Source organism: Vicia villosa, unplaced genomic scaffold (genome assembly GCF_029867415.1).
Source record: "Vicia villosa cultivar HV-30 ecotype Madison, WI unplaced genomic scaffold, Vvil1.0 ctg.003182F_1_1, whole genome shotgun sequence".
Classification (NCBI taxonomy): Eukaryota; Viridiplantae; Streptophyta; class Magnoliopsida; order Fabales; family Fabaceae; genus Vicia; species Vicia villosa.
The window spans coordinates 120,868-144,250 of record NW_026706131.1 but is presented as its reverse complement, the minus strand read 5'-3'; the positions used below and the strand labels follow the sequence as shown (position 1 = coordinate 144,250).

Below are 23,383 nucleotides of genomic sequence, written 5' to 3'. Positions count from 1 at the left end.
TCAAGATGTCCTCTAAAACCTTCTTTTGATTTCATCTCAATTGAGTTTACCATGTTCAAGTTATAAGCTTTTGAAAAGAATTACTTTTTGTTGACTTTTAGAAGGACCTGTAATGTATTGGCTCGTATCTTTCAAATGGTGCATTTCTTGACTTTGGACCCAACATAAAAGTTGTAGAGAATCAAATTTCCTTGTGAATGAGCTTTGATTGGGGAATTTATGAGAAAGTATGAGAGAGATATGATCAGTCAAAGTTGGGTTGACTTTCTCCTTAAAAACCCTAGTTTAGAAACTTGAGGTTTTGATGATTTTGGAGCTCTTCTAGATGAATCATGATCAACACTTGATCAAATGATGAATCTAGTATTAAAATGTTGATGTTGACCAAAAATCAGGAGTTTTGACTTTATTTTGACCATAGTTGACTTTCAGGTCAATTTGGTCGACTGTTAACTATTTGAGCGACTAATTGAGCATCTTTGGGGATCAGGGCTTGAAACTTAGCATAAATGTCCTTTGAATCATATGAGAGGTCATGGAGTCCACTTGAAGTATCGGAAATTGATTTTACTTGGAGAGAAGCAAAACTCTATTTGTGAAGGTTGCTGCTTAGGAGAGTGTACACTCAGTCGGGCCTTGAGCTTTTGCCATTCAGATGAGCTTGAATATAAAAAATATGATGGGCAAATTTTGGGGTATGACACCATGTAATAGTTTAGGGCTTTACTTTCCGCACTTTTAATTTCCGCAAATATTAACTGCTTGGATGTATGGCTAATAGGATTGTATGATAAGACTTAAAGTTGACTGTTAGATCACTCCTAATTCCAAGATAAATACTATACCTAAATACAACACACGTCTCACACACTCACCTTTAGGGTAGCCCCCTTTTGTTGCCTTTGATTATATGGTTAAGTCCCTCGAACGTAGGGACGTCTTAGCTAGTTTTCCTCTGATTAATATCATCATAAAGAACATAGTCCCATCAAGTTGCCTACATAATATGATCTTGTCCCTCGAGTTGCCTACAATAAAATGATGATCGTCCCTTCGAATGCTAAGACATCCTTACATGTTGCCTTCAATGACCATCTGATGACCTTTCGATGTCTCTTTACATCCAAGCAAAGGACTCCTTACTAACAAGTTGTATGGGTAGTCTCTTTCCCTTAAAACGAAAGGAAAAGAATAAGAAAGACCAATCCTTAGGGTAGGTTACTTTTAATTGCTTGCTCAAAAAAAAATACTCTTCACACCACCTATTTTCATACAATTTCAAAATATTTCGTATACATTCTTGAGGACTGATACAAGAACCATTACGAAATTATGCCTTATTATTGGCACCTCTTTTTCAAACACACACACACAAATCAAACATTCCAAACAAACAAGTGAGCTAAGCAATTAAGAGTCCATGGATAACCATAGATACAAAGGATGATAATACCTTCCCTTTGTATAACCTACCCCCCGAACTCAAAATCTTTTAAAGATCTTTCCTGTTCTTTTATGTCTTTTCTAAATTGGATAAAATAAAAGTTGGTGGCGATTCCTGCTAACAGCAACATGTTTTGCGAAATAACAAAACAAAAAGTCTGTTCTCCCATCGTATTACAAGCGCTTTAGTATATAGTTTTAAATTTTTTATTAAACTTATAGCAGCGCTTTCTAAATGGCCTATACCAGCGCTTTTATGAAGCGTTGTCTAAAGTAAGCCTTTAACAGCACTTTTTCTCAAGTTTTTTAGTTAATTTTTTTTAAGAACTTATCGCAGCGCTTTGGGAAAAAATGCTGCCTATGTAGCGCTGTCTAAACTCGATTTTTTCTAAACTCATTTTAACCTAGAAGTCATACACTCCTTTTCACTCTCTCAAAACCATACTTTTCCATCTTCTCCAAAATCTCCATTAAAGCTTCCATCCATCCTTACTCATGGCTTCAAAAGGAAAAAGAAAGTCTTCTCAACTTCAAAGGGCAAGGAACCAACCTCTTCCTTCGTTGAAACTCCTCAAATCCTCAAAGAACTCACCAAGGAGCAATTGGAGATATTTGGGAAGTATTATCAAATCAAGCATACCAAAAACTCCAAAATACGACAATCTTTCTACATTTCCTTCAAAATGCTTTAATTTTCAAAACAAGTTTAGGGAGTTAGGTTTAGAATCTTACATATCTTCATTTGGACCATATTATCCGGATTTGGTTAGGGTTTTTTTACTGCAATATGGCTATAGAAAATGAAAAATTTGTTACATGTGTTAGAGGCCAAAAGATTGTTTTGACTCCTAAAAGACTTGAAATTTTTTTGGACATCCCTTATGTTGGTAGTCTTTTATATGATCCTGAAGATGAGGATTGGAAGGATTATAATAAGAGGGAATTTTACTATAGCATCAGTTGAAATTTTGAAGTAGAGTACCATAACAAGCGGGTTAAATCACTTGTTGGGGCCGAACTGGAATGGGTGTTGTGGTCTGCTGGATACTTTTCTAATGATGATAGGATGTTCCATTATTTTCAGTTTATGTTCTATTTTTGAGGAATGGCAATCATTGCAATATTACAGATGTTGAATTGCAAGTGTTGCATGCGGTTAAGAATAGTATCAAGATTAATTGGGCTCGTCTCATTTTACATCACATGTTGTATCATACTGCCAAGTTGAAATCCATACTATATGGATGGTTTATCACGCGTATTCTACACCATTATGACATAAATTTGGAAGTAATTGAGTATGGTCTCATGAACTGGTCACAAAATTACCACCAAGAATATGAAAAAAATAATGGGTGTTGCTTATGATCCAAAAACCGAAACTATCACTTACTTTGATGAAGACAACGTAGAAAATGATCAAGAAAATGAAGACGGTGAATGTATTCATCCTCCTAATGTTCCAAGTGGACCAAGCAACCAAGAAATCTTTGATGACATGACTACCCAATTTGCAAACCTCAACACTTCAATGAATGCTCAATGGACCCACTTCAACACGTCCGTCCATAACCAAATTTCTCAAAATCATGTAGCCACCACCAACCATATAAACAGACTTTGGAATGACATGAACAACCAATTTTCATATCTCTACTCACACCTCCACATTCTACCTTATTATCTAAACAATTCACCAAACCCTCTGATCAGTGGTTTTCACACATATATTTACCGTTGTTTTTATGTATGGTTAAGTTATTTTATTTAGTGTTTTATTTCATTATTCGTCATTTTATGCTTTGGTTGTATGTTTTAATGTTTTCAGGATCATAAGAATAAATCGGGAAATAAGGAAGAAAAATGGAGTTCTGAAGGCTGCACGGCCTGTGCAGACCTGCGCGGCCCGTGCAGAATCAAATGTCATCTCCCATACAAAAACCAGAGAGTTTGCACGGGCGCCCGTGCAGCTTGACACGGCCCGTGCAAGAAGGTCTGAAGCTTGAAGATTTTATTGGCAAAGTCTGGGAGTTGCACGGCCCGTGCAGACCTGCACGGCCCGTGCAGGTTGCGCGGACAGAATTTGTATTTTTTTGAATTTTCAAGTACACTCATCCGGAAGGGCATTTTTGGCATTTGACTTGGCTGTAATTGACCTAGACTATTTAAGTTAATTTCTAAAACTGCCAGAGGGACCTTTTTTTGGGACGGAGAGAAGATACAAGATTGAAGATTGGAGAAAACAAGGGTTTGGGAGAGAAGAAGGTTTTCATGAACGGAAGCGATTGAAGATCAACTTTCATCTAAATTCTTGTAATGTCTCTATTTTATATTATGTTTTCTTTGAATACTATGAGTAGTTGAATGAGTGTAATGGAGTGTTGAATGAGGCGTTGAAAATGAGGTGGATTAATTGGTGTTAAATATATTCAACATATTGAATAAAGAGAGAGTAGTGGGGGCCACAAAAAATACTTGGCAAAATATTATTGGTTGTTGTAATTTTTTATACTTTTATTTAATCATAATCATTTCGGGTCAATTATTTCATAGTAAATTATTTTTTATTTTTTATTTTTATTTTTACCAAAATTCATCATTTTTTCTCTATTACTATAGACTAGTTTCATTAGATTAGGACACCGAATTTTTTTTCTCTAGTTTTTCTATTTATCCTTATATTTTGTATTTATTAACTTAAAATAAAATTAAAATAAGTTATTAAATTATAAAAAAAATTAAAATAAATTATTTAATTCTTAATCATTTTAATTTAATGTCAATCGGTAATTATTATTAATATATAATCACAAAAATAAAAATATAAAAGAAAATAATAATATGAAATAAAAGAGGTGGAGTAGGGCGTTTAATTTTATTAAGCAAAATCATTGTAGTAAGTAAAAATTGAATTATTAGATGAAAGAGAGATGTGAAGTGTAAAAAGTGAAAAAATAGGATGTTGAATTTAGAAACCATTAAGAGAAGAGAGTCGTACCTAATAAATAAACTATTGGTAAATTATTATAGTCTAACGTTATTGGTATAATTTTTTTTTTGTAGTGTTTTAAGTTTGTCAGTAAAAGTGAAATTTTTTGTAGAGTTTATAAATATAAAAATTATGTTAAGAATTATATTTCATAAATATTTTTTATTTTAAATTAACACAAAATTGGTTAGCATCATTTAGTTCAACGAGTGATCAAGATAACTATTTTGACCGAGCCAATGATCGGTTGGGATTTTTCGTGAGTCTAAAACTTGTTGTAATTTTTAAATATATTTAAGAAAATAACGATATTATAACTTAAAATACTTTTAGACAACTTAATTTTTTTAACTCGTATTTACTATTAAAAATAAAAATGCTTTAAATTTATAATTTGATACTATATTACCAATTGGGAATTTTTTAAATAAACTCTTAATTGAATTGAAATTACTATTACATTTTTTTAATGGATGATTAAAATAATTAAAAAATAAATATTTTATTTAAAATTTAAAAAAATTAAAACTATTGAATGTTCCAACGGATACAAATTAGTTAAGGCCAATTAATTGGATCAATAATGTCAATCAATAATTTGAATAAATAAATAATCTCGGTATTTGTTTCGGATACAAAAACGCTTAGCAAAATAATAGATAAATTCAAGAGACATTATCACACTACATGTATGAAAAAATTGAAACACTCTATAATCTTGGATCAGTACGTCTCTTTCCAATAAAAAAAGCAAAAATCCAAAGTGCTAATCCAACCATCGTCAAAAGCATTACCTCACTAAAAGAGTGTGGCCTCAGAAATCCGGGTAGAGTAGAGATATGCTGCAAAATATTACCCAATTATAGTATTAGTACGATTTCATTTATTAATCAAATAAATATTAAATTATAATAAACATATCAAAAAAGATTGGAATATTTTATTTCCAAAACAATTTTAATATTGTATTCTAGATTACTTAGAAATTATAATCCTAATAAGTTAAAAACAAATATTGAAAAAGGAATTAAGGACATACCTGAAGTCCCCAAAATAATCGATATATCACGCTATCCATTGATTTTGGAATGTTCACCCTCTAGGACAAAAAAGAAAAAAAATGTTAAAGATGATGAGTGAAATTACATAACTTAGTCACATCAAGATAATATATGATAATAACAAGAAAGAAAAATATTTTTTTTTACATCTATTGATTAGCCTAAGAAGTCAATTTTTTAAAAATAATTTTTAAGATTTAGAAACTTTTGGTTGAAATAACGTATGAAAATAAAGAGATGTGCAATATTATAACTCATAAGGTTATTGTTGTTACATATACTAAACCCTATAAGAAATTATACTTATGAAAAAGAGAGCAGGTTATACGAAACCCTGAAGAGATGTTATGTGCAATATGAAAACAACAAAAATAGAGAGCCATGTTATTAAGAATAATTTACCTTGAGAAAAAAATGTACTTACCTGAAAATGATAGTTATGGCCGTATGATCCAAGAAGATATCCATACATTATAAACATACAAAAATGCATGAAGAAATTTTTCCATGGTAAATTACTGATATGAGAATTGAACATAGATGTATATAATTTAGAAATATATTGTGTAAGCATGCCGGCGAGAGAGATGAAAAGAAGAGAGATGGTAGATAAAGTAGAGAGATAGATATAGAGCTTAAAAATTATTAAAATTAATTGAGCTTAAAAGTTATACGAACACGCATTTGTTAAAAAGAAAGAGCAGCAAACACAATACTTATAAAAAACAAACGGGAAAAGAAGAAAGAATGTATACCGCGTATACCGCGTCAGAGGAAGAATAGGGTTGTAAAACGGTAATCCTATAAGTAAAAGAAATACTTATTTGACCAACAAAAATTAACTAAAATAAATGTGTAATTTAACTTTTATGTCAAATAAATAGTAAATATTACAAAAAATATATTTTTAATCAGTCAATTTAATTATCAGTAGATTATTATGTAGGAACTTTCCGTTTGTTTTGTGGGTGGAGTATCCCTTATACTCCTATTAATTCCATTGCTTATTATTAAAAAATAAAACGATTAGATAAAGAGAAGTAGCGATATTCGACACGGCAGAGCGAATTTCTACTGTGTTTTAGGGTTTCAAATTTCATAGTTTCAAGTGGAGGAATCTTGATTTGAGATGTTTTAAAGTCCTAATCCTTGGATTAGGAACCTAATCAAAGGGATTTCGGCTGTTTGAAGCTTCATGCGTCTTGAAGCATGACTCAGCGGTAAGGACGGTCGCAAAAAAAGGTGTCGTCACCATCGACTTAACTCCTGGAGCTGACAAAGCAAACAAGGAACAATAACACTTCTGAAGAAATTGTGGGTTGATGTTATTAGTGCAAATGTGTTAACTATAAAGTTCATAGCCCCCCAAATTGTGAAAGGAAAGATGGGAGTTGAAATTGAAAATGTCGATGTAGAATCAGTGAATAAGTTATGAGTTACAACGCTAATCATGTATGTTTTAGGGAGAAACCTTAGCATGACTACTGTGAAACAATATATGGCTAGTGTTTGGAACTTTGTTCAACTTACATATATGTTTTACCATGAAAAAGTTTATTTTCTTTTGAATTTTCACTCATACAAGGAAAAGGAGATGGTGCCCATGAAGGGTCTTTGTACAATTTATAATGTGCCTACGATTCTGAAAGAATGGAGTCCAGAATTTTATTTCAAAAGAGACATGTTGCTGTCATACCCCAATTTTTGACCTAAGATACCACCTCATATCATTTGCATATGCATCATTTGCATCTCTAACAAATTGCATATCATGTGTTTGCTACTTGTGACTCAGCAAGGTTTAATCAAGAAATCACTCATCAGTACAAGTAACAATCAATTAGGGTTTAGTTCTCCCTTCATCTCAAATGAATCATCTTCATCAACAATCAACATTTGGTCCTCAAATATTCATTTCAACAAGCTCAAAGGCTCTGAATCAACCAGATTAGGGTTTTGACTGAAGATAGCATACCCCTGACTTTTGCTCAGAATTTGACCTAATGACTTGGGACATGACCTCAAGACCCCAAGTACATCATTTTGACCTAATCTATTGGCTCAAGACATCTCCTACACAAGGATTGATCAACAATGAAAATTCAAATCATCAGATTAGGGTTTTGAACTATCAGGGACTAAAATCAGGGATCACATTTGGGATACCCAAAAAAGCTCCAGGGGATCACTCAAAGGTTTCAATCATCTTCAAATAATCCCTATGACAATATCCAATGGAAATTGTATCTCAATTCAAGATTCACAGTCATCAATCTCATCAGGTCGACAAATTAGGGTTTTTGACCTAATTCACCTGAACCACTGACTTTTTAATCAGAACATGGTGCCACAACTTAAACTATGGCTCAAGGTCCTCCAATAACTCAATGTGATCCATTCATACCATTCATTTGGTGAGGATATCTTGGTTCATTTGAAATCTCCAGAAACGCGATTCGTCTGAAAAAGTCAACTGTACAAGATCACCATTGACTTTTTGGAAATTTTGGTCAACCATGACTTTTGAAGTTTTAAATCATCAATATATGATATATGAAGTCATTTGATCAAGTAAAATCAAGAAAATCAATCAAGAATCAAAAAGTCAAAAGTTTGACTTTCATACTTAGAAAATTTTCTAAGTGTTTTTCAATGGTTTTTTCCAAACTTTGGAAGGGAATAACTCAAACTTTCACCTACAAACTGAAAAAAACTTCCAACATGAAAGTTGTATATTTTGATCCAATAAACAACTTTGTCACATAAAATGTTTTTCCAAAAGATCAACCATTTAAGAGATATGGAGCTTCAAAGTTGGTATCTTTTGAAAAAATGCACTTAAAATCTCACTTTCTTCAAAGTTCATGGATCTTTTTCACCTATTTCCTTAAAGGTATTGAAGAAACTTTCAACTAGGGTTTTGAAGTACATAATATGAGCTTTCCAAAATGTCCAAGAGCATGAAAAAATATGAAGCATAGCTATGGTTTTGAATTTTGACATTAGTGAACATTATGCATGAAATTTCAAACCATTTTCACTAAGTTTCAACACTATATGACCTATAATGCAAGTAATGATGCATCAATGCAATAATTGAGAGATATTTTCTAATTTGAAGATCAGAATGGAAGGAGATAAGAAGCTTGGAAGTTTAACCATGGTTAAGTCATTTTAACCATTTGCATTTAATGTGAAAGATTCCATTCCATCTCTTAAGCCAAATCATCACTCTTTGATCCACTTGCAAAGGCTTTGTATTCAGAAAGCTTGGCCTATAAATAGAGGTCATTTCCACTCTTCAAATCACACCAAAACCTCATAAGCATAGGTTTTCTCTTCCTTTCTTGAATTGCAAGTTTCGTAGTTTTCAAAGAGGTAAAATTCGCAACCTCTAAACCTTTGAAGCCATGGCCAAAGTGATGGTTCTAACAACTTCTAAATATCATATGTGATGTGTTTGATCCACTCACACACCCCAAAACACCTTAAAACTCAGAATCATCATCTCACCTCCATGTTTGCATAAAGTGAGCCTTAACATGCCAATTTTCATACCAAGCCATATCTGTCCAAACTAACCTTCTAAACATCATCCATATACTTCATATGAACTGTTCCAACCATCATCCATGATCTGAAACACCAAAATCATCAAATTCGATCCTCACTCCAAGCAACTGCAGATCGACTCCCATGGCTTTGCTCAGATGAATTCAATCCATTCCAAGCATCCAGACATGTTCCATAATCATCATTGAAGCTATCAAGATCATTACAAAGCATCTATAACACCTCTAGCTCGAAATCCAATCTCCAATTTTTCCGTTTTTGAAGGTAAGCCTCATGAACTTCAAACTCATACATACATGCATCATAAACGAAATATTGATATACCATCTTGTTTCTGCACCTATGAGGATCATTAACCCTCAATCAATTGCATCATAACTTGCATACCCACGATTTCACATTGAATTTCAGTTCTAGGGTTCTTCATGTTCATGCGAAAATTGACCACCTTAGAGCAAAAATAAATGAATTGTGAGATCACCATCATGTTCCTCGTGCAAAACCGAGTGAGATAGACCCTTTACTTGATCAAAACAACACAGTTTTAGAGATTTTCAAATTTCAGTTGAAGGTGTGTTCTTGGCGCCATTTTTGATTCAGAAAATCCAAAAGCTTGTTTTTAAATATAATCAATTGAAAGCATACATATAACAAGCTGCGCGCGCAGCTCGCTTGGCAAGTGTTTAGGTTGGTAAACATGAGGGCGTGAGTTCAAACCCTGGCAAGACCAAACCTTTTTTTTAACACATATTTTCTTCATTTTTCTTTACATTTTCAATTAATTAATTAACCAATCAAATTAATTCATTTTCATTTCATTTTTTGTACACTCTTTATTTAATATATATATTTTATGAATATCCAAAAAAAATCACAAAAATAATATTTATTTGATATAGTTTTATTAAATTTAAAATGACATGTTTTTAAGTGTTTTTTAATACTTTAAATATTGTTTTTCTTTTGAATTTTCAAAATTGATCACTTGTGAATATTTTATGATCAAACCCTAATCATTTAGGTATCAATTAAGTGTAATATTTGTTTCTATCTTAATTAAGTGGACCTTTTCAAAATTCCAAACCGTTTTAAAATGAACGATCACCGTTTTTCAAAACAAACAAAAACCCTTTCTTTTTGGTTTTCCTTTCAAAAACTCTTGATCAAATCTTTTGGGTTGATCAATTGATTTTCAAAACTTGGGCCTCTCGAATATTAGAGAGTATAAGTCCCTTTCCTTCTCTTTGTACAGTTTTTTTCTTTAAACATAAAACTTCTTTCAAAACAAAATTTTCAAACAGTTTTTCAAACGACGAAACCTTGCGTTTGTTAATAAAACAATCAACCATGTTTTATAAAATAAAACATGGGCCTCCACATAGGTATAAGTCCCATTCCCTTACATGAAATTAGGTATTTCATTGTACATACACCTTTTTGTACATACTGTCGCGGGGAAAAATCGTTATCCTTTTTTAGGATGAGACACCTGATGCCTTCTTTAGGCTCGAGTGCTCAAAAAATGATTTTTCTTTTGTTCCGACCAAACTTTTTATTGTTTCCAAAGTAGGAAAAGGAAAAAAGCTGCAATAACCTAAAAAGTGGGGGAGAGATCTTTGGGTAAGAGGGTTGGTTATACGAAGGGAAGGTATTAGCACCCAACGTATCTATAGTACTCTATAGGTTTCTTTTCTATATTTTTCATTCCATTTTATTGAGAGGTTCTGTTGTGAGGTAGGTGGGACCTAAGGTGTTTGTTTGATTATGCTCGCAAAGATCATCGCGATCCTCTGCATACATATCCCTTAGAGGGAATCAGAGCATCTGTAGCTCGGGGTCTACGGGTGCTAAGGTTTGAATGGTTTTTTTTTGTTTTGTTTTGCTCGTCAAGGATACGACCTTGTGCCTACGTATTCTCAAAGGGATGTTGAGAAAGTCAGAGCAATCGTAGTTCCCACTTATGCTAGTGGAAGCAAAGGAAAATAGACAAATGTCATCTAAATGCTCGATGTATCTAATTTATATCATCACATACATCTGTTTGATTTTTGTTTGAAAATCTTTTCATTATAAGCCCTGGGCTGTGCCACTTATGGCGCTTAGAATGATAAAGATGTTTTTTGTTGTTTAACCAGCCTTGTGGCAAAAACTTTCAATGAAGTCAGCCTTGTGACAAAAAGTTTTGATTAATCAGCCAGCCTCGTGGAAAAAGTTTCAATGAAGTCAGCCTTGTGACAAAAACTTTGATTAATCAGCCAGTATGGTGGCAAAACGGTTTGATTGATTAGCCAGCCTTGTGGCAAGAAAAAGTTTGATTGATTAGCCAGCCTTGTGGCAAAAAAAGTTATTTGATTGATTGATTGTTTGTGATGCTATAGAAGAGATACTCCTATCATAGAGATGAAAAATGTCTAATCTCCTAGGGCATTTGATTTTGGATATTGGGGATGCTTATAAGAAGCCCGTGGGTCCTTGTACGAAGCCTAAGAGGAGGCTATCCGAGGGTCCTTGCTTTGTGAGCCCAAGAGGAGGCTATGGGAGGGACAATCCAGGGTCCTTGCATTGTAAGCCCAAGAGGAGGCTATGGGAGGGACAAGTCGTTTGTACAAAGCCCAAGAGGAGGCATGGTATAGTTGGTTTGAGCTCTTAGAGCGATTTCACCGGGAAACCATACTCTATGTCCTAACCTAAACTAGGGAGATTCTTTGCACGAAGCCCAATAGGAGGCTATGGGGAACCTAGTGTTGTACTAAGTTGAACAAGTATATAACACAAACACAGATATGAACAAGTATGAACAAACATGAACAAGTACATGAACAAATATGAACAGTTATATGAACAGCTATATATGACAAAGTGTGTGTATATAATGGAGTTTATGAAGGAAATATACCTGTAAGCATGATCCATTTGCATACACGGGGGCTCGGGACTTATACTCGGGGAGAGGCCCACTTGAGTTTATTCACAGCTATGCAAACAAAATATTCACAAAGGGCTTGGGACTTATACCTACATGGAGGCCCATGGTATTTTTGGGAAGATTTAAAGAAAACCTTCATTTTTTGATTTGTTATTAAAAGTTAAAAAACAAATTGATCGAGATATGTACAAAAATGTGTATGTACAAAAAGGTGTACAATGAAATACCTAATTTCATGTACGGGAATGAGAATTATACCTATGTGGAGGCCCATGTTTTATTTTATAAAACATGGTTGATTGTTTTATTAACAGACGCGAGGTTTCGTTGTTTTTAAAAACAGTTTGAAAAGTATTGTTTTAAAAGAAGTTTATTTGCTTTTTTTGAAAAAAAGACTGTATAAAGAAAAAGGAGTGGGTCTTATACTCTCTAATATTCGAGAGGCCCCACATCGCTTTGAAAATCAATTGATCAATTAAAAAGATTTAATCAATATTTTCCTTTGAAATCAAAAAAGAAATGGTTTATCGTTTTGAAAAGAATGATCGTTTGTTTTAAAACGGTTTGAAATTTTGAAAGAAGTTAAATTAATCAAGATAAACAAAAAGATTATACTTAATTAACACCTAAATGATTAGGGTTTGATCACAAAAAATATTTACAAGTGATTAGGTTAAAAATCAAATGAAAAATAATATTTTAAAGTATTTAAAAACACTTAAAAACATGTCATTTTAAACCTATTTAAAAATGTATTAACTAAATATATTTTTGTGATTTTTTTTGGTATTCATAAAATATATATATTAAATGAGGAGTATACAAAAAATGAAGAAAAAATGAATTAGTTTGGTTAATTAATTAATTAAATAAAGTTTGTGAAGAAAATAAAGAAAAATAGTGTTAAAAAAATGTTCTGTCTCCACAAGGGTTTGAACCCACGCTCTCTCTCTCACCAGCCAAAACACTTACCAACTGGGCTGCGCGCGCAGCTTGTAAGTATAACGCATCCATTTAATTATATTTAAAAACGAACATTTGAAATTTCTGAACAGAAAATGGCGCCAAGAACACATCCCCAATTTGATTTTGAAATTTCTGAAAACTGAACCAAATTGATCAAGTGAAGGGTCTATCTCACTCGGTTTTTCACAAGGATCATGATGGTGCCCTCATAATTCATTTATTTTTCCTCTAAGGTGATCAATTTTGTGATGAACACGAAGAACCCTAATTCTGAGATTGATCATGAAATCGTGTATGTGCAAGATAAATAGCAATTGATTGAGGGTTAATGATCCTCATAGGTGCAGAAACAAGATGGTATGTTCATATTTCATTTATGATGCATGATTCATAGAGTTTGAAGTTCAAGTAGTTTACCTTCAAAAACGGCAAAAGTGAGAATCGAATTCTGCAATAGGGGTGTTACAGAAGTTGTTTGATGATCTGGATAGCTTCAATGGACCTTAGGGAAGGTGTTTGAATGCTTGGAGTGGATTGAAAACATCTGGATCAGTTGGTGGAACCCGATCTGCAGTAGGACCAAGTATGAATCGAGCTTGATGATTCTGAGGTTATTGGCTATATGTGATGGATTGTATAGTTCATATATGATATATGGATGATGTTAGAAGTGATAGTTTGGACAGAAATGAGCTAGAATGGATTTTGGCATGATAAGGTTCATTTCATGTTCATATGGAGGTTGAAAAGTGAATCTGAGTTTTGGGGTGATTTGGGGTGTGTGAGTGGTTCAAACACATCCCATATGATGTTTATGAGTTGCTAGAACCATCACTTTGGCCATAACTTCAAGGGTTTGGAGGTTGAGTTTTCTACCTCTTAGAAACTTAAGAAACTTGCAATTCAAGAAAGAAAGAGAAAACCTATCTTTTGTGAGGTTTTGGTGTGATTTTGAATGAAGTTTGGACCTCTATTTATAGGCCAAGAGTTCTGAACTCAGACCTTTGCAAGTTGATCAAGAATTGGTGATTTGGCTTAAGAGATAAAAAGGAATCTTTTACATTTAATGCAAAATGGTTAAAGTGACCAAACCATGGTTAAAACTCAAGCTTCTTATCCTCTTCCATTCTGATCTTCAAATCAAAAAATATCATTCAATTATTGCTTCTATGCATCATTACTTGGATCATTTGGCAAAATGGTTCATAACTTAGTGAAAATGGCATGAAATTTCAAGTGAAAAGTTCACTAATGTCAAAATTCAAAACCATAGTTACACTCCATATTTTTTCATGCTCTTGGAAATTTTGGAAAGCTCATATTACACACTTCAAAACCCTAGTTGAAAGTTTCTTCAAGACCTTTAAGGAAATGGGTGAAAAAGATCCATGAACTTTGAAGAAAATGAAGTTTTAAGTGAAATTTTCAAAAGATACCAACTTTGAAGCTCCATATCTCTTAAATGGTTGATCTTTTGGAAAATCATCATATGTGTCAAAGTTGTTTATTGGATCAAAATCTACAACTTTCATGTTGGAAGTTTTTTTCAGTTTGTAGGTGAAATTTTGAGTTATTCCCTTCCAAAGTTTGGAAAAAACCATTGAAAAACACTTAGAAAATTTTTCTAAGTATAAAAGTCAAACATTGACTTTTTGATTCTTGATTGATTTTCTTGATTTTTCTTGATCAAATGACTTCTCATATCATATATTGATGATTTAAAACTTCAAAAGTCATGGTTGACCAAAATTCCCCAAAAGTCAATGGTGATCTTATGCAGTTGACTTTTTCAGACGAACCGCGTTTCTGGAGATTTCAAATGAACTAGGCTATCCTCACCAAATGAATGGTATGAATGTATCATATTGAAGCATTAGAGGATATTGAGTCATGGTTTGAGTTGTGGCACCATGTTCTGATTAGAAAAGTCAGTTGTTCAGTGAATTAGGTCAAAAACCCTAATTGTCGACCTGATGAAATTGATGACTGTGGATCTTGAATTGAGATGCAATTTCCATTGGATATTGTCATAGGGATTATTTGAGGATGATTGAAATCTTTGATTGACTTCCTGGGGATTTTTAGGGTTTCCCAAATGTGATCCCTGATTTCAGTCCCTGATAGTTCAAAACCCTAATCTGATGATTTGAAATTTCACTGTTGATCAATCCTTGTATAGGAGATGTTATGAGCCAATGGATTAGGTCAAAATGATGTACTTGGGGTCTTGAGGTCATGTCCCAAGTCTTTAGGTCAAATCCTGAGCAAAAGTCAGGAGTATGCTATCTTCAGTCAAAACCCTAATCTGGTTGGTTCAGAGCCTTTGAGCTTGTTGAAATGAATCTCTGAGGACCAAATGTTGATTGTTGATGAAGATGATTCATTTGAAATGGAGGGAGAACAAAACCCTAATTGATTTGTTACTTGTACTGATGAGTGATTTCTTGTTTAAACCCTGCTGAGTCACAAGTAGCAAACACAAACTATGCAATTTGTTAGAGATGCAAATGATGCATATGCAATGATATGAGGTGGAATCTTAGGTCAAAAATTGGGGTATGACACATACCTCGATCAATTTGTTTTTTAACCTTGAACAACAAATCAAAAATGAAGGTTTTCTTTAAATCTTCCCAAAAATACCATGGGCCTCCATGTAGGTATAAGTCCCAAGCCCTTTTGTAAATACTTGTTTACATAGCTTTGAATAAACTCAAGTGGGCCTCTCCCCGAGTATGAGTCCCGAGCCCCCGTGTACAAACGGATCATGCTTACAGGTATATTTCCTTCATAAACTCCATTGTATACACACACTTTGTCATATATATGTGTAATTGTTCATACTTGTTCATGTTTGTCCATGTTTGTTCATACTTGTTCATCTATTTGTGTTCATGTATATACTTGTTCAACTTAGTACAACACTAGGTTCCCCATAGCCTCCTATTGGGCTTCGTGCAAAGAATCTCCCGAGTTTAGGTTAGGACATAGAGTATGGTTTCCCGGTGAAATCGCTCTAAGAGCTCAAACCAACTATACCATGCCTCCTCTTGGGCTTTGTACAAACGACTTGTCCCTCCCATAGCCTCCTCTTGGGCTTACAATGCAAGGACCCTCAATTGTCCCTCCCATCGCCTCCTCTTGGGCTTACAATGCAAGGACCCTCGGATAGCCTCCTCTTGGGCTTCGTACAAGGACCCACGGGCTTCTTATAAGCATCCCCATAATCCAAAACAAATACCCTAGGAGATTAGACATTTATCATCTCTATGATAGGAGTATCTCTTCTATATCATCACAAACAATCAATCAATCAAATAACTTTTTTTTGCCACAAGGCTGGCTAATCAATCAAACCTTTTTCCACCAGGCTGGCTGATTAATCAAAGTTTTTGCCACAAGGCTGGCTTCGTCGAAACCTTTGCCACAAGGCTGGCTGATTAATCAAAACTTTTTGTCACAAGGCTGACTTCATTGAAAGTTTTTGCCACAAGGCTGGCTAAACAAAAAAACATCTTTATCATTCTAAGCGCCATAAGTGGCACAGCCCAGGGCTTATAATGAAAAGATTTCAAACAAAAATCAAACAGATGTATGTGATGATATAGATTAGATACATCGAGCATTTAGATGATATTTGTCTCTTATCCTTTGCTTCCACTAGCATAAGTGGGAACTACGATTGCTCTGATTTTCTCAACATCCCTTTGAGAATACGTAGGCACAAGGTCGTATCCTTGGCGAGCAAAACTTCTCCCTCAAACCACTCAAACCTTAGCACCCGTAGACCCCAAGCTACAGATGCTCTGATTCCCTCTAAGGGATATGTATGTAGAGGATCGCGATGATCTTTGCGAGCATAATCAAACAAACACCTTAGGTCCCACCTATTTCACAAGAACCTCCACCATAACATAGAATGAAACAAACATAACAAAGAAACCTATAGAGTACTATAGATACGTTGGGTGCTAATACCTTCCCTTTGTCTAACCAATCCTCTTACCCGGAATCTCTCCCCCACTTTTGCATTGCTTTTAGTTTATGGCTTTGCATCTCTTTTAAGGTTATTGCAACTTTTTTCCTTTTCTTGTTTTGGAAACAATAAAAAGTTTGGTCGTGACAAAAACAAAAGAAAAATCATTTTCATGAGCACTCGAGCCCAAAGAAGGCATCAAGTGTCTCATCCCGAAAAAGATACGATTTTTCCCCGCGACAGAAAAATGGCGACTTCACTGGGGACAAAACTTTTTATTGTTTCCAAAGAAAGGGTTATTTCTAATTATTATGTTTCCATTCTTGTTACATATGTGGTTCTTTGGTTCTGTTACTTGTGTGATTTTGTTACAAGTGATACATTATGGACAAATCCTAACCCGGATTAAGTACACATAAGAATTAGGTGGAAGGTATAGTCATGTATGGCATACAAGGAGTCAGTCCTTAAAAAGCTAGCATGAGAATCCTTCCGCTCAGTGGAGGTTCCTTGTTGGTAGTATATGTTTAGCAAGTTCAGTTGCAAAGACATTATTGCTTTCATTGAACTGTAGAAGCTGAGTTGGCTATAGAACCCATAACCCATCCTGGCCTTATTAGGTTGTGGTGCAGAAACTATTCAGGTGAAGACCTGGATTAGTTGTCATGCGGAGAGCCACACTCAGATGAGTTTTTCTTGAGAATATTGCTAGCTCACAAGTTCAGTTGTGCAAGCCGGTAATATACGAAAGAAAAATGTAGACTCTGGCGTATCAGTAGAACATGTTGTGCAGGTGATTAAACTCTAGTACTATCCCATGTTTGGTTCTCTGACCTAATGCTCGTGACGCTGAACCTTTGAACTTGTGTGTACCATGTTTGTATTACCATGTTTGTAGTACCATGTTTGCGTTACTATGTTTGCATTATCATGTTTGCCTTACCATGTTTGTATATGTGGCATTCATGCATCCATGCATTCATACATGCATAAAAAAAAATCCATCTTTTTCCATAAACATGATTTTTCCAAAAAAAATTTAGAGAGTTTTCTTTGCAAACATTATAGGATTAAGTTATGGAATGGGTAAAAAGGCATACCAAGAAGTACGGTTTCAAAGCGCCTAATGTGGAAAGACTGAAAGAGTTAACATCTTTTGTACAAGATGTAACGCCCGTAAATGTGTTTTTCTAAATAATTGTGATGTTTGCTACATTTCCCTAATTTTACCGTTTTTGAGTCGAGTCAGTCGGTAAATATTAATTATGTTAATATTTCACTTATTACTTTCCATGTGTGTAATTATTATGTTTTGGGTGTTAATTGGTTAGAATTAATGTTTAGTAACATTTGGGCCAAAATTAGAATTTATGAGAGTTGAGTGGGTGAAAATGAGAAGTAGAGAAATAGAAAGAGATATAGAGAGAAAAAGAGATATTTTGAGATATTTTGGGAAAGAAAGAAAGAAAACTTGTGAAGAGAAGAGAAAGAAGAGAAAAAAAAGAGAAGAAGAGAATTGTAGAAATCCAAACCAAGCTAGAGCCAAGAATCTAACCAAGGTAAGGGGGATGAATCTAGTTTATCTTGATTGTATGACTCTTATAGTTTTGTGTGTTTTGTTCTTGTTCTTGCTCTTTTCTAAGTTTGACCAAAAATGGTGGATTGGGTGTTTTGTGAGTTTTGAAGTTATAAACTTGATTTTGTGGTGTGTATGTGTACTATGATGATAGATATTCCCATGGATCATGTTTGTTTTTCCATTTCTCCATGTTTTTCTTGCTCATGAAGGATTTATTAAGTTATTGACATTTAGTGAGTGAGCCATGGATCATTGATTGTTAGAGTGAATATATGGCATGTATGGGTTGTGTAGGATGTGTAGGGAGGCTTATTTGAGGTTTTGAGATGATTGGGTGGGGTTTTGTAGGTCTGTTGCAGAACTGATTTTTCTATGTTTACGCAGGTCCGCTGAGCGGAGGGGGTCCGCTGAGCGGAGGTCCTCTTGCAGAAAAATCTCTGTGAAGGTCCGATGAGCGGAGGTTCTATATTTTTGTCTGATGATTTTCTGTCTGGGTCCGCTGAGCCGAGCTCAAGCGGACTGTGCGAAATTTTGTTTTCCAAACTTCGTTTTGTTGTATCTTTTGAACCGTAGGTCGTTTCTACGCGCCGTTTGAAGTATTATGGGAACCCTTGAGTATCCTTTATGATAAAGAGGAGTGTGTTGGTGGTTGAATGATTTTTCATAAATGTATTTTGTGAAATGATATTTGCTAATCAAGTATGTTTTGACGGTATATGTGTGCTGTGTGAATATGAACGCCCGAGTGGCAATTTTGAGGATGTACCCGTGTGGATTAATATAACCGGTGTGATGTAGATATGTGACCGAGTTATATTGTTGTTGTTGTTGTTATGTAATTGAGTCGTTTGTATGCACAGCATGACATTTCATTACGTTAATGGCGGAATGCTATTAACAGGTGGCCTGAATTGGCAATTATTACCAGTGGAAGCTTAATGCTCGGTAAAAAGGTGTATTTGCCCGAGTGGCAAGAGGTCATCAGTGGGGGCTAGATGCTCGATGACGGTTAGTCGTAGCTTACTGCTCGACAAAGGTGTATTTTCCTGAGGGAAAGAAGTCCCAGCATAATGCTCGGCAAGGTGTATTTGTCATAATGACAAGGAGGAGTTTTACTCCGGATTTGGTACCACATGCATATGCATAGTCGAGTCTCATTCATCATCGTCAGTCTTTATAATTTATGTTACCATTCATGTGTCGCATTACTTATATATTGATTGTGGCTGACTTAGTGGATTATCTTGTTATATGATTCTGGATGATACTTGTGGGCATCACTATATTTATCATGCTTTCATTATGAATTATATTCTGACCCTTCTGCCTTAATGTTACCTACTCGTGGGTAATGTGCAGGTGATCCGCAAGTGTAGGTGCTCTCCTTGTAGTCGTCCGTTTTGGCGTCGTCCGCTCGTGATACGTAACACCTAGGGGGGGATCGAACACTTATTTTGTAGATAATGCTTATAGGATCCTTTTGATGTATATTTGATCCTTTAGATGCATTCGTATTATGTATTTTGGATACCTTCTCATACGGTGTATTTTGGAGGAATGTTGTGGATATTTTGTTTACCGATGCATATATATATATATATATATATATATATATATATATATATATATATATAAGTATGAATACATTCAGGTGTTTATGAGAATCTTTCCTCTTTGACTATTTGTGTTACGCATCTTTTGCGAGTATGTTATGTTTGGTTATGTGGTTACTTAGTGTAACGCCCCTAATTGTTTTTATGAATTTAATTTTTATACTCTGATATTTGTACCTATATGCCTGGGTAGAATTGGGGTGTTACATTAGTGGTATCAGAGCGGGTCGGTCTTGTCCGACCAAGTGTCGTGTCGTTTGGTCTAACAATTCTTGTGTTATTTTTTGGGCTTACTTCTCTTGGTGTTATTGATAACACGATTTTATATCGTATATTTAGCTTAAAATCCATAGATATTTATAGCATTTTCCATTTATTATGTTAATTTATTATGATATTACGCGTGTATTTGCTTTGTTTCAGGTTTTACACTTCAATTACGACTATTTGTGAAAAGGAAAGAAAATAGAGCTTAAATGACCAATATTTATGCCTAAAAGACGAAAAAGGAGTGCTGAAGCGAAAGAGGGGTGCAATTAGGACCCAAAAGGCCCAAAAGAGATATTCAGCCCACCATGGAACCAAAGGCGCGTGGCCCAAACCTGCCCAGCAAGTGGAGATGCACGTCTCCACGTCCTCTATGCCACGTCAGCAAAGGGAGACGCACGTCTCCATGTTCCTACATCTTCTCCACTTGAGACGCACGTCTCAAGTCAGTCAAGCTGCCTCCTGAAGAAACGGAGACGCACGTCTCCACGCCCAGTCTGCAAAAAGCTCCTCTTTTCACGCAACGTCACAGCAGACCCTCTCCTATAAATAGGACCTGCTATCTCACTTTCAAAGAGTCCGATTTCCTGCCAACGAAGTGCTGCCGAAATTGTACCGCGAACCGTTTCTCTTTATTCTGCTTTCATTCAACCATTTATTTTCTCACAACGATTTCTACACTGGAAATTGTTGTGAACTTTTCATAGATCTAGCCTTACGTTAGATTTATCGTTTTATTTCCTTGTTTTTATTTTCTGCCATTTAAATTCCGAGGAACAATCCAGCCAACCTGTGGTGGAAGTTCAGTACTTGAAGATCCAATTACCATTTATTTAATTCAGGTTTTTATTTACCGCCTTATTTATATTTATTTGCATGATATATTATATACCATTTAATATGCTTATTATTATGAACCAAACCAATTTATGCATGTTTAACCGTATTAATATGTCTGGCTAAATTACTAAAGGTGTCGGTATGTAAAGTAAGTTAACCGTAGGGATCCGAAATAAATTGGATTAATTATGTTTTATTAATTATCACTTGTTTTTGGTTTGTATGTCTAATTAATTAGTAAGTCTTAAAACCAATAGAGCGAAAGTTTGAGGAGTTAAGACGGTCAAAGGTTAAAATCAATAGAGCGAAAGTTTGAGATCTTTAACCAGATAGTAGACATAGGACATTAGTTTTAAGGATGGCGAAAGCGTATTAAAACTAATTGGGACTTATTTATTTTCAAAAATTGTTTTTACACTCGAGCGGGACGGCGAAAGCGTACGTTAGGGATATTAGCTTGCTCCGAGTCAACAGAGCGAAAGTTTGAGATTGGGAGATTTAAATAGATAACAACCTCATAAAATAGGCATTTTATTAATTACATTGTTTCCAAAAAGCTCTTCTGAAATCTAATGGGATGGCGAAAGCGTACATTAGGATTAGGATAGTAATCTGAATCAACAGAGCGAAAGTTTGAGACGAGGATTTTTAATCAATTGAATTAGTAAAGATTTTTAATTTAATTATGCAAAAGCCAATGGACCTTCAGATTACCTCAAGTTAAACGAAATACATACTGATACCTGTCTTTTATTATTATTCTTTATTTTCTCACAATCACTTTCCCTTAGGAACAATCGAAATTTTAGTACTCCTAGCTTTACATAGTAACCTTAGATAACGGTAGGTCGATTCATAGTCCCTGTGGATTCGATATCTTTTAAAACTACACGACACGACTGTGCACTTGCAGTTATCAGATTTATAGACACGTAAAGTCGCAATCAAGTTTTTGGCGCCGTTGCCGGGGACTATTTAAGTCGATATTGTAACTCACTGTTACACCGTAGAGACTAGGACAATTCTTCCCTTTCTTTTTGAACGATTGTATGCCAAATACTCGTTCACAAGGAGGAGATTTAATACAACGAATTAACGAGATCGAACGTTTCATTAACGTCAAACGTCGAGCTCGCAATCTTCCCGAAGAAGACCCAATTCCGATTAATCAGGAATTGATTTTTACTGATCAAACGAATCAATTCACCCCAAAGTTAGAGATGGCTGCTCTTCGTCCTCTTAGAGAATATGCCGCTCCTTCGCGCGCTGAACCGCACTCAAGCATCGCACCACCTGCGATTGAGGCGAACAATTTCGAACTGAAACCTTCACTGGTCCAAGCTGTTCAACAGAATCAATTCTCTGGAAGCCCTGTAGACGACCCTAACCTCCATTTATCTGTGTTCGTGCAATATCCCGACACTGTCAAAGCTAACAACGTTAGTTCCGAAGCTATTCGATTACGTCTCTTTCCTTTCTCCTTGAGAGATAGAGCTAGAGCGTGGCTTCAATCCCTGCCTTCGAACTCCATAACCACATGGGACGAATTGAAGAGAGTATTCTTAGCGAGATATTTCCCGCCTAGCAAAACTGCTATGCTCAGAGGTCAAATCAACGGATTTACCCAGAAAGATAACGAATCACTCTTCGAAGCTTGGGAACGTTATAAGGACATGCTTAGACTATGCCCTCATCATGGACTCGAACCATGGCTGATCATCCATACTTTCTATGGTGGTCTCTTATATAACACTAAAATGACTATAGATGCCGCTGCTGGCGGAGCATTAATGGACAAGCAACATGATGAAGCATATAACATCATAGAGAACATGGCACAAAACCATTACCAATGGGGTGGAGAACGAGCCGCTCTAGAGAAAGCCCAAACCAAAGGAGGAATGTACGAAATAAGTGGTATAGACCGTGTTAACTCGAAAGTAGACGCTTTAACTCAAAAGATCGAGAACTTAACCGTCACTCCATCAGCCACCGCTGCTGCTGTAATACCTAACTGCGAGATCTGTGGATTGACTGGACATGTAGTTGCCGAATGTCAACTCTTGACTGGAACCCCATCTGATCAAGTAAATTATGCTCAAGGAAACCCTTATTCTAACACGTACAACCCTGGATGGAAGAACCATCCG

The 23,383-nt window shown here is 35.0% G+C and overlaps 1 non-coding gene across 1 annotated transcript; it reads right to left on the bottom strand.

Annotated features, from left to right (window-relative positions):
* Positions 1-22,828: 22,828 nt before the first annotated feature.
* LOC131640504 (small nucleolar RNA R71) lies at positions 22,829-22,935 on the bottom strand. The gene has a single exon (XR_009295263.1). It is a non-coding gene; the product is annotated as a small nucleolar RNA R71 (small nucleolar RNA).
* Between the last annotated feature and the right edge of the window lie 448 nt (positions 22,936-23,383).